The following is a 14,166-nucleotide window of genomic DNA, read 5'->3' on the forward strand; positions in this document are numbered from 1 at the left end:
CCATCTCTATCACTGGCATAGATAACCCAATCTCTTTATAACTGGCATAGATAACCCCATATCTTTATAACTGGCATAGATAACCCCATCTCTCTATCACTGGCATAGATAACCCCATCTCTATCACTGGCATAGATAACCCCATCTCTCTATCACTGGCATAGATAACCCAATCTCTTTATAACTGGCATAGATAACCCCATATCTTTATAACTGGCATAGATAACCCCATCTCTCTATCACTGGCATAGATAACCCCATCTCTATCACTGGCATAGATAACCCCATCTCTCTATCACTGGCATAGATAACCCCATCTCTCTATCACTGGCATAGATAACCCCATCTCTTTATAACTGGCATAGACAACCCCATCTCTCTATCACTGGCATAGATAACCCCATCTCTTTATAACTGGCATAGATAACCCCATTTCTCTATCACTGGCATAGATAATTCCATCTCTTTATGACTGGCATAGATAACCCCATCTCTCTATCACTGGCATAGATAACCCCATCTCTTTATAACTGGCATAGAAAACCCCATCTCTTTATAACTGGCATAGATAACCCCATCTCTCTATCACTGGCATAGATAACCCCATCTCTATCACTGGCATAGATAACCCAATCTCTTTATAACTGGCATAGATAACCCCATATCTTTATAACTGGCATAGATAACCCCATCTCTCTATCACTGGCATATATAACCCCATCTCTATCACTGGCATAGATAACCCCATCTCTCTATCACTGGCATAGATAACCCCATCTCTCTATCACTGGCATAGATAACCCCATCTCTTTATAACTGGCATAGATAATCCCATCTCTTTATAACTGGCATAGATAACCCCATCTCTCTATCACTGGCATAGATAACCCCATCTCTTTATAACTGGCATAGATAACCCCATCTCTTTATAACTGGCATAGATAACCCCATCTCTCTATCACTGGCATAGATAACCCCATCTCTTTATAACTGGCATAGATAACCCCATCTCTTTATAACTGGCATAGATAACCCCATCTCTCTATCACTGGCATAGATAACCCCATCTCTCTATCACTGGCATAGAAACCCCATCTCTTTATCACTGGCATAGATAACCCCATCTCTCTATCACTGGCATAGATAACCCAATCTCTTTATAACTGGCATAGATAACCCCATTTCTCTATCACTGGCATAGATAACCCCATCTCTTTATGACTGGCATAGATAACCCCATCTCTCTATCACTGGCATAGATAACCCCATCTCTTTATAACTGGCATAGAAAACCCCATCTCTCTATCCCTGGCATAGATAACCCCATTTCTCTATCACTGGCATAGATAACCCCATTTCTCTATCACTGGCATATATAACCCCATCTCTTTATAACTGGCATAGATAACCCCATCTCTTTATAACTGGCATAGATAACCCCATCTCTCTGTCACTGGCATAGATAACCCCATCTCTTTATAACTGGCATAGATAACCCCATCTCTATCACTGGCATAGAAAACCCCATCTCTGTATCACTGGCATAGATAACCCCATCTCTTTATAACTGGCATAGATAACCCCATCTCTTTATAACTGGCATAGATAACCCCATCTCTCTATCACTGGCATAGATAACCCCATCTCTATCACTGGCATAGATAACCCAATCTCTTTATAACTGGCATAGATAACCCCATATCTTTATAACTGGCATAGATAACCCCATCTCTCTATCACTGGCATAGATAACCCCATCTCTATCACTGGCATAGATAACCCCATCTCTCTATCACTGGCATAGATAACCCCATCTCTCTATCACTGGCATAGATAACCCCATCTCTTTATAACTGGCATAGAAACCCCATCTCTTTATAACTGGCATAGATAACCCCATCTCTCTATCACTGGCATAGATAACCCCATCTCTTTATAACTGGCATAGATAACCCCATTTCTCTATCACTGGCATAGATAACTCCATCTCTTTATGACTGGCATAGATAACCCCATCTCTCTATCACTGGCATAGATAACCCCATCTCTTTATAACTGGCATAGAAAACCCCATCTCTCTATCCCTGGCATAGATAACCCCATTTCTCTATCACTGGCATAGATAACCCCATTTCTCTATCACTGGCATATATAACCCCATCTCTTTATAACTGGCATAGATAACCCCATCTCTTTATAACTGGCATAGATAACCCCATCTCTCTGTCACTGGCATAGATAACCCCATCTCTTTATAACTGGCATAGATAACCCCATCTCTATCACTGGCATAGAAAACCCCATCTCTGTATCACTGGCATAGATAACCCCATCTCTTTATAACTGGCATAGATAACCCCATCTCTTTATAACTGGCATAGATAACCCCATCTCTCTATCACTGGCATAGATAACCCCATCTCTATCACTGGCATAGATAACCCAATCTCTTTATAACTGGCATAGATAACCCCATATCTTTATAACTGGCATAGATAACCCCATCTCTCTATCACTGGCATAGATAACCCCATCTCTATCACTGGCATAGATAACCCCATCTCTCTATCACTGGCATAGATAACCCCATCTCTCTATCACTGGCATAGATAACCCCATCTCTTTATAACTGGCATAGAAACCCCATCTCTTTATAACTGGCATAGATAACCCCATCTCTCTATCACTGGCATAGATAACCCCATCTCTTTATAACTGGCATAGATAACCCCATTTCTCTATCACTGGCATAGATAACTCCATCTCTTTATGACTGGCATAGATAACCCCATCTCTCTATCACTGGCATAGATAACCCCATCTCTTTATAACTGGCATAGAAAACCCCATCTCTCTATCCCTGGCATAGATAACCCCATTTCTCTATCACTGGCATAGATAACCCCATTTCTCTATCACTGGCATATATAACCCCATCTCTTTATAACTGGCATAGATAACCCCATCTCTTTATAACTGGCATAGATAACCCCATCTCTCTATCACTGGCATAGATAACCCCATCTCTCTATCACTGGCATAGATAACCCCATCTCTTTATAACTGGCATTGATAAACCCATCTCTCTATCACTGGCATAGGTAACCCCATCTCTTTATAACTGGCATAGAAAACCCCATCTCTCTATCACTGGCATAGAAAACCCCATCTCTCTATCACTGGCATAGAAAACCCCATCTCTCTATCACTGGCATAGAAAACCCCATCTCTCTATCACTCTATCACCCATTGTGCACTAGCAACTCCTATGGCGGGCCAGGTGCAGTGCATGCTGACATGGTTGCCGGGTGCACAGTGTTTCCTCTGACACATTGGTGTTTCTGGGTTAAGTGGGCATTGTGTCAAGAAGCAGTACGGCTTGGTTGTGTTATGGAGGACACACGTTAAGTGAAATAAAATGACTTAGGAACTGTACACACTTTGGAGAGGTGAGAGTTGGACCTCTCACTCAAACCCTTGTATTTTTTTTGTCTTATGTTCCACCTACCTCAAATTTTGCAAGAATATTCTTATCAGGTTACTGTATCCAGAGTATTTTCAGATTTTGTTATCAACAAATGCCGTGAAAAGTACAGTAAATGTAGAGTTGAAGTCGAAAGTTTACATACACCTTAGCCAAATACATTTATACTCAGTTTTTTCACAATTCTTGACATTTAGTTCTAGAAAAAATTCCCTGTCTTAGGTCAGTTAGGATCACCACTTTATTTTAAGAATGTGAAATGTCAGAATAATAGTAGAGAGAATGATTTATTTGACCTTTTATTTATTTCATCACATTCCCAGTGGGTCAGAAGGTTACATACACTCAATTAGTATTTGGTAGCATTGCCTTTAAATTGTTTAACTTGGGTCAAACATTTCGGGTAGCCTTCCACAAGCATCCCACAATAAGGTGGGTGAATTTTGGCCCATTCCTCCTGACAGAGCTGGTGTAAGTGAATCAGGTTTGTAGGCCTCCTTGCTCGCACACTCTTTTTCAGTTCTGCCCACAAATGTTCTATAGGATTGAGGTCAGGGCTTTGTGATGGCCACTCCAATTCCTTGACTTTGTTGTCCTTTTAAGCCAATTTGCCAAAACTTTGGAAGTTTACTTGGGGTCATTGTCCATTCGGAAGACCCATTTGCGACCAAGCTTTAACTTCCTGACTCATATCTTAAGATGTTGCTTCAATAAATCCACATAATTGTCCATCCTCATGATGCCATCTATTTTGTGAAGTGCACCAGTCCCACATGCAGCAAAGCACCCCCAAAACATGATGCTGCCACCCCTGTCCTTCACGGTTGGGATGGTGTTCTTCGGCTTGCAAGCCTCCCCCTTTTTCCTCCTAGCAGAACGATGGTCACTATGACTAAACAGTTCTATTTTTGTTTCATCAGACCAGAGGACATTTCTCCAAAAAGTACGATCTTTGTCCCCATTTGCAGTTGCAAACCGTAGTCTGGCTTTTTTATTGTGGTTTTGGAGCAGTGGCTTCTTCCTTATTGAGCGGCCTTTCAGGTTATGTCGATATAGGACTCGTTTTACTGTGGATATAGATACTTTTGTACCTGTTTCCTCCAGCATCTTCACAAGGTCCTTTGCTGTTGTTCTGGGATTGATTTGCACTTTTCGCACCAAAGTACGTTCATTTTCTAGGAGACAGAACGCGTCTCCTTCCTGAGCGGTATGACGGCTGTGTGGTCCCATGGTGTTAGTACGCAAGCAGTCCCTAGGCAGGTTATTAAAACCAATTACAATATAAACAATAGCAACATAGGACAAGCAAGACATAGCATACAGACAGAGCAACATAGGACAAGCAAGAAGTAGCATACAGAGATAGCAACATAGAACAAAAAGCAGCAAGACAAAATTCATAAAAGCAACAAAGTGTTTCCACACCTCACAAGCTACAGACAACAGACAACATGGAAAGCGGAAACACACAGCTAGGGACCATGTTCACAAATATGATTGACCTTTAGCCATGTCTCCAAGCATTTTGTGAAAGTGTGATATGTGGTGCAGTTATGTGTGTCTGATGGCAGTGTATTCCAGACATGGGAAGCTCTCACAGAGAAAGCGGATTTACTAACGGTGCTGTTCCTAAAGGGAACTATACAGTCACCTCTCATGGCAGACCTTGTGGATCTGCTGCCATATGTTTGGGTTTTCTGTTTAACAAAAATACTGAGTGGAGGGGGAGTATTGCACAAGATTTTCCCAACTCAAGAGCTCATGCTTTCTGAGGATGTAACAGTGATGATGGCTATTGGGCTTCCTATCAAGCACTTTGAGAGCCTGTTTGTAGACAGACTGAATAGGTCTTAATGTTGTACAGCAAGCTTGGGCCCAACTAGTCAAGCAGTATGTTAAGTGGGGGAGTATCATAGATTTGAAGTACAGTTTTGCTACCTCTGTAGTCAAACAATTTCGTATAAATCAGAAATTAGCTTGAATTAGGTTATTTGAATTACCTTTTTCAAATGCTTTTTAAAAGAGAGGTTGGAATCAAGTATGATGCCAAGTTACTTAAAATCAGATACCACCTGGAGCTTTTCCCCTGACACATAGACATCTGGCTCAGTAGCATCTGTTGCCCTCTTTGTGAAGAACATGCAAACAGTTTTTTTCACATTGAGATGCAAACACGAGTCACTGAGCCACTTTGTAACCTGGACCATTACAGTAGTGAGTTCTTGTGCAGCTTGTTGTTTGCTCTTTGCACATATATCACTGTATCATCTGCATACATTTGAACTTCAGACCCAGTACAGACAGAAGGCAGATCATTAATGTCAAGCTAAGAGGCACTGAGTTTGAAGGTAGGCCTTGAAAAACATCCACAGGTACACCTCTAATTGACTCAAATTATGTCAATTAGCCTATCAGAAGCTTCTAAAGCCATGACATCATTTTCTGGAATTTTCCAAGCTGTTTAAAGGCACAGTCAACCCACTGGAATTGGGATACAGTGAATTATATGTGAAATAATCTGTCTGTAGACAATGTTGGAAAAAGTATTTGTGTCATGCACAAAGTAGATGTCCTAACCGACTTGCCAAAACTATATTTTGTTAACAAGAAAATTGTGGAGTGGTTGAAAAATGAGTTTTAATGACTCCAACCTAAGTGTATGTAAACTTCTGACTTCGACTGTATATATATATATATATATATATATATATATATATATATATACACACACACATCAGTGGTCCTCAATTTTTGACAAAGAAAATGATAGAGATACTGCATGTAGATGAGTCATATTTCTCCCATGAAGGTCAATTAAAAAACATTAGCCCCATTTCGTGTGCCCTTGTTAGGTGAGTCAGGTTGTTAGACTGTTGTTAGACTGAACCAGCGTGACTTTAATATGCACACTCTGTGTTTAGCCTTCCATGGAAATCAGCATCACTACCCAGAATGGATCAGGAGGTGTGACGGTGAGTACAGTTCAGTGTCTTGGTTAACCAAATCAGATTGAGTAACTGGCCCTGGTGGAGCCCCTTCATTCGCAGAGAACTCTGTCTCCCTGGACACCTGTCTATTTCAAAGATAATTCCCTTTGATTTTATGGCAGCAGTGTGTTGTTAAAGGGCTGGAATAATGCAGGTTGTTGAGTGCACCACTCTCATCTCCTTCTCCTCCTTTCCTCTCCTCCTCTCATCTCCTCATTTCCTCTCCTCCTCTCCTCACCTCTTCTTTCCTCTCTTATCCTATCCTCTCGTCTCCGCTCCCCCCGCCTGCCTTCCAGTAATTAAAACAGCACTGGGAGCTTGGTGAGCTGCTACCCCAGCCAGCCTAATGTTAATTCACAGGTGTCTGTCCATGTCCTGCCTGTCACCATGGCAACTCCAAGGTATGCCATGTAATCCCCCCCCCCAAACACACACACACACACACAGACACACACACACACACACACACACACACACACACACACACACACACACACACACACACACACACACACACACACACACACACACACACACATTATATCAGTACTGATTAATCTGGACAACAAACAATGCCTGCTGTGTGGTGATCACTCACCCTGGCTTAACCAGGATATTGGGAATACATTGTTCAATCCAATCTGTCAGTCCATCCATGAGAAAACACTCATGGTTCATGACAATAAACACATAATTTCTTCCCATTCTACCCCTCAATCATAGACTGTCTAGGGTCAAAGGTCCCCACAGGTTCCCAAGGTTACCATAGGAAATTAAGACCACTTTATGACACAAGGACCTCAAGCATTATGCAACTAAAAATGGCAGGAACACCAATACACCAATACTAATATTTACTCAAAGTGTCATACAAGTAACACTTATGTTTGTCTTGATGAATTAGAGCACTTGCAGAGCACTTGGATTTGTTGTGCTGCCATAATCAGAAGAAGAGGAAAATATGATAATTATTAGGTGTTAGCTTAGGTCGCTAGCTAGCTACAGTATTTTCAACCTAGCCTACACTTAAAAATGCTGGGTTGTTTGGATGACCCAACTGCTGAGTTACATGCATTGGGTCACTTAGTTGGGTTGCTTTCTTTAAAAAGAACCAGGTTGGGTTGTTGATGCTGTGTTATTAAGACATGGCTTTGTAGGGGCGTGGTCTTCATATGGTTATTTTTGGCCACCAGTGAGAGTAAATGTCATTTCTTTTAATCTGTTCTGTTGTATTGTCATCTCATGATAAGGTTGAACACTGACAGTTTCGTAGCTTCAATGAGGCTTACAGAGATGAATGAATTCCTTAAGCGCCTGTACAAATACCGATGTTGGAGTAATTACCACTTCGGTACAATATGCAATCAGCAATGTTCATATTATTAATATTATATTGGAATATGTAATATGCATACATTTTCAAGAAGAATTTAAATTTTCATTGTACAAACTTGATGAACAAGAATGACATTTACCATCGACCAAACCCCTCCCATAACAAAAGGGTTCCTGTTTTAACCTTTACACAGGGGTTCCTTGAATAACCTTTTTAGAGGGGTTCTTCAAGGAACCTTTTTAACCTGAAACGGTTCCCCCACAGTGGCAATCTTTTGAACCCCAAAAGGTTATTAGAGGCTCCTTTACTTCTAAGAGTACATTGTACAGCTGTACTTACTGTACTCAGAGGCCCCAAATAAAAACCTGATGTTTTTTTTTGACTCCAATCTAGGCTGAAAAGGTGGGCTACATGGCCTCCTCTTTCTAGTATCCTGCTGGCTATTGTCCAATCGCGGAAAATAAACTTTGTGAACTCAAAGCAAGGCTTCGTTCGCAGAGGGACATCAGGGAATGCTGTGTCTTTGATTTTACAGAGACATGGCTTACAGACAATACACTTGACTCTGCTATTCAACCATGCAGCTTTTCATTTTCCATATGGATCGAACAGTGGCTTCTGGTAAGAGTAAGGGGAGGTGTATGATTCCTCATCAATTCCTGGTGTACCGAAGTTGAAAACATCTCGAGCTCCTGTTCACCTGACCTGGAGTTTCTGATGCTAAAATGCCAACCCCACCATATGCAGAGGGAATTCATGTGTGTTCTTATCACAGCTGTGTACATACCACCACGAGCAAACACCAAGGCGGCCCTCAGCGAACTGTAAAATAACTTTAGCCAGCAAGAATCCTCTCACCCGGAAGCAGTCTTAATTTGCAGGTGATTTTAATCAAGCACGTTTAAAACACATTTTTTCCAAAATATCACCAACATTTATCCTGCCACACGAAAGGAAACAACTTGCTGGACTATGTACACTGAACAAAAATATAAATGCAACATGTAAGTGTTGGTCCCATGTTTCATGAGATGAAAAACAAATTCCCAGAAATGTTCCATATGCACAAAAAGCGAATTACTCTCAAATTATGTGCACACAATTGTTTACATTCATGTTTGCGAGTATTTCTCCTTTGCCAAGAAAATCCATCCACCTGACAGGTGGGGCATATCAAGAAGCTGATTAAACAGCACGATCATGACACAATTGCACCTTGTGCTGTGGACAATAAAATGCCACTCTAAAATGTACAGTTTTCTCACACAACACAATGCCACAGATGTCTCAAGTTTTGAGGGAGCATGCTGACTGCAAGAATGTCCAGCAGAGCTGTTGCCAGATAATTCAATGTTCATTTCTCTACCATAAACCGCCTCCAACGTCATTTTAGAGAATTTGGCAGTATGTCCAAATGACCTCAAACGGGGTGCTGAGGAGTATTTAATAATAAAGCCCCTTTGTGGGGGGAAAACTAATTCTGATTGGCTGGGCCTGGCTCCCCAGTGGGTGGGCTTGGCTGCCAAGTGGGTGGGCCTATGCCCTCCCAGGCCCACCCATGGCTGCACCCCTGCCCAGTTATGTGAAATCCATAGATTAGGGCCTAATGAATTTATTTTAATTGACAGATTTCCTTATGTGAACTGTAACTCAGTAAAATCTTTAAAATTGTTGCATGTTGTGTTTATATTTTTGTTCAGTATATATACAAATATCTGAGATGGGTACACAATCATTCCTTGTCCCCACTTCGGGCAAATCAGATCAGGTCTCTCTGTTCCTACTTTCCGCCTACAAGATAACACACCTGCTCTATAATAACAAGATAACACACCTGTTCTATAATAACAAGATAACACACCTGCTCTATAATAACAAGATAACACACCTGCTCTATAATAACAAGATAACACACCTGCTCTATAATAACAAGATAACGCACCTGTTCTATAATAACATAATAACAAAATAACGCACCTGTTCTAAAATAACAAGATAACACACCTGTTCTATAATAACAAGATAACATACCTGCTCTGTAATAACAAGATAACACACCTGCTCTATAATAACAAGATAACACACCTGCTCTATAATAACAAGATAACACACCTGCTCTATAATAACAAGATAACACACCTGCTCTGTAATAACAAGATAACACACCTGCTCTATAATAACAAGATAACACACCTGCTCTATAATAACAAGATAACACACCTGCTCTATAAGTCTTTTTAAACCATTACGTCTACATTGGTAAGTAGGGATGTTCAGTGTGCAGTCACTTTCTGATCAGGCCTGAAAGGAAGCCGGGTGTTGACTTGAATCTGTTCTTGATCGTTTGGGCTTTTTTTTTTTTTTTTACAGGGAAACAGTTTCATAACATAACATCTTTCTCTCGCTCTCCTTCCTTCACTCAGACCCGTCTCTGGATTTCATGTTCTGTGGTTGCCATAGTAATCTGAATGCCAATAATAGCCCTCAACCTTAACTCCCTAAAGTCTAGGAAGCCAGGGATGGAAATTGCCACAATTGAATTTTATAGAGGCTCATAGTTAAAAAATATACAGGGAGTGAAGCATTCAGTCAGAATCCCTGCTCCATTGTATTCTAATGCCAGCACCATCCACCCCCGACACTCAGCAGAGACAACATCATAAATCAATTTACAAACCAGGGGAGATGGAAATGTACAGGGGCAGATGAAGAAAATGTGAAAACATTTCGAGCAGCATGGCAGTGTTATCTGTGCAGGTGGCCCGCTGTTGATTGCCACTGCTGTTTATGTGAAACCTAACAGTCTCTCTGGTAAATTAGGGATGGAGGTTTTGATGAGGAGGAAAAGCAGACAGATATTGAAATCTATTGATTAGTTGAAGTCGGAAGTTTCCATTCACCTTAGCCAAATACATTTAAACTCAGTTTTTCACAATTCCTGACATTTAATCCTAGTAAAAATGCCCTGTTTTAGGTTAGTTAGGATCACCACTTTATTTTAAGAATGTGAAATGTCAGAATGATAGTAGAGAGAATTATTTATTTGAGCTTTTATTTCTTTCATCATATTCCAGTGGGTCAGAAGTTTACATACACTCAATTAGTATTTGGTAGCATTACCTTTAAATTGTTTAACTTGGGACAAACGTTTCGGGTAGCCTTCCACAAGCTTCCCACAATAAGTTGGGTGAATTTTGGCCTCCTTGCTTGCACACACTTTTTCAGTTCTGCCCACAAATGTTCTATAGGATTGAGGTCAGGGCTTTGTGATGGCCACTCCAATACCTTGACTTTGTTGTTTTTAAGCCATTTTGCCAAAACTTTGGAAGTATGCTTGGGGTCATTGATAATTTGGAAGACCCATTTGCAACCAAGCTTTAACTTCCTGACTGATGTCTTGAGATGTTGCTTCAATATATCCACATAATTGTCCTTCCTCGTGATTCTATCTATTTTGTGAAGTGCTGCTGTAGAAAAGCACCCCCACAACATGATGCTGCCACCCCCGTGCTTCACGGTTGGGATGGTGTTCTTCGGCTTGCAAGCCTCCCCCTTTTCCCTCCAAACATAACAATGGTCATTATGGCCAAACAGTTCTATTTTTGTTTCATCAGACCAGAGGACATTTCTCCAAAAAGTACGATCTTTGTCCACATGTGCACTTAAAAACCGTAGTCTGGCTTTTTTATTGTGGTTTTGGAGCAGTGGCTTCTTCCTTGCTGAGCTGTATAACAGCTGCGTAGTCCCATGGTGTTTATACTTGCGTACTATTGTTTGTACAGATGAATGTGGTATCTTCAACTGTTTGGAAATTGCTCCCAAGGATGAACCAGACTTGTGGAGGTCTACAATTGTTTTTCTGAGGTCTTGGTTGATTTCTTTTGATTTTCCCATGATGTCAAGCAAAGAGGCACTGAGTTTGAAGGTAAGCCTTGAAATATATCCAGAGGTACACCTCCAATTGACTCAAATGATGTCAATTAGCCTATCAGAAGCTTCTAAAGCCATGACATCATTTTCTGGAATTTTCCAAGCTGTTTAAAGGCACAGTCAACTTAGTGTATGTAAACTTCTGACCCACTGGAATTGTGATACAGTGAATTATAAGTGAAATAATCTGTCTGTAAACAATTGTTGGAAAAATGACAAAGTAGATGTCCTAACCAACTTTCCAAAACTATAGTTTGTTAACAAAACATTTATGGAGTGGTTGAAAAACGAGTTTTAATGACTCCAACCTAAGTGTATGCAATATTCTGACTTCAACTGTAACTGCCATAATAAAGGAAAGACCAACATAAACTGTCTTTATAGAGCGTTGGTTCACCAACAGCCAGAACAGCTTCAATATGCCTTGGCATAGATTCTACAATGGTCTGGAACTCTATTGGAGGGATACGACAACATTCTTCCACAAAAAAATACAATCATTTTGTGTTTTGTTGATGGTGGTGGAAAACACTGTCTCACGCAACGCTCCAGAATCTCACATAAGTGTTCAATTGGGTTGAGTTCTGGTGACTGAGACGGTCAAGGCATATGATTTACATAGTTTTCATGCTCATCAAACCATTCAGTGACTACTCATGTCGTATGGATGGGGGCATTGTCATCCTATGGGGGCATAGCCATGATAACCAAAATAATGGCCTGCCCAGCATTTTAAACATGACCATAAGCATGATGGGATGTTAATAAACCTGTGTGGAAGCACTGACTTTTAATGTACTTTGTATCCCTCATTTACTCAAGTGATTCTATTATTTAGACAGTTACTTGTATGTTCTGACTGGTTGTTTCTATTTACTTCATTTTATATCTCTTTTTTGATTTCTGCCATGACAGCAATTACCATCTGTATCCATGTTTGTACCAGCTGTTTTCTCCTGCATGCTGTCTTGGAACCAACTCCCACTCACCCCCCTCCTGATGTGGCTGCCAAGATTGGTTCTACACTTCCAAACAAATGGTTTGACTTTAGAATATGTCAACTGAAACTGACAATTAAACAGAAACAAGATCTGCTGTTGCTGTTTATGGATGGTTGGAAACAGCCTGTAGCCAAAAAAACCCAGAAGGGGACAGAGGCTCCTTTATAGAAGGCACAGCCGGGTAAGGATAGACAGGTACAGGGTCTGGGCCTAATTTGGAGGAACAGGTGTGCCATGCTGCCATACAGCTAGATCAGATAATATATACAGTATTTGAGAGAGAGAGAGAGAGAGAGAGAGAGAGAGAGAGAGAGAGTGTGCATCTGGGTAGGAGGCCCCATGTGTCAATCTAAGTATCATAGAAAATTCACGTTGAAGCAAGTCTAAGAAGCAGTAGATTGTTCTATGTGTGCTATTTCTATGCTTCTGAAGTTGAGTTTTTGCATCTTTTCCTTTTGCGATCCAGCTTCAAACAGCAGAATGTACAATATTCTTGTTAATGGAAAATATATTTCACAGGGGTTTAGATACAATGCTTGTTTTGTCACATAAACTGAAATTAGGCCAACTATTAGAATTTTAGCAACCTGGAAATGGCAGAGCGATTTCTGCATAGTGGATCTTTAAGCTAGAGATATCCATTTTTTTAGTGGGCTTCGACTCAATCCTCCGCATTCGTCAATGTCGGCCTTCCACATCTGCGGTGGAAGGAGGCCGAGCTACAGAGGTGTTTGTCAGACCATGAGACAACCCAAAAATCTGTCTTCTCACGGTACAAACTATCCGAACGGCATTCTTGATATATTTTGATTTATTTAACACTTTTTTGGTTACTACATGATTCCATGTCTTATTTCATAGTTTTGATGTCTTCACTATTATTCTACAATGTAGAAAATAGTAAAAATAAATAAAAACCCTTGAATGAGTTGGTGTGTCCAAACCTTTGACTGGTACTGTATATAAACTACCATTTAAAAGTTTGGGGTCACTTAGAAATGTCCATCTTTTTGAAAGAAAAGCACATTTATTGTCCATTAAAATAACATCAAATTGATTAGAAATACAGTGAAAACATTGCTAATGTTGTAAATGACTATCGTAGCTGGAAACAGCAACCATCACTCCTGTGTTCCAATGGCACGTTGTGTTAGCTAATCCAAGTTTATCATTTTAAAAGGCCAATTGATCATTAGAAAACCTTTTTGCAATTAGGTTAGCACAACTGAAAACTGTTGTCTTGATTAAAGAAGCAATAAAACTGTCCTTCTTTAGACTTGTTGAGTATCTGGAGCGTCAGCCTTTGTGGGTTCGATTACAGGCTCAAAAAAGACCTTTCTTCTGGTTAGAGCCAGTTTGCACTGTTCTGTGAAGGGAGTAGTACACAGTGGTGTATGAGACCTTCAGTTTCTTGGCAATTTCTCACAT

This window comes from Oncorhynchus clarkii, chromosome 4 (assembly GCF_045791955.1).
Source record: "Oncorhynchus clarkii lewisi isolate Uvic-CL-2024 chromosome 4, UVic_Ocla_1.0, whole genome shotgun sequence".
NCBI classification, from domain to species: Eukaryota; Metazoa; Chordata; class Actinopteri; order Salmoniformes; family Salmonidae; genus Oncorhynchus; species Oncorhynchus clarkii.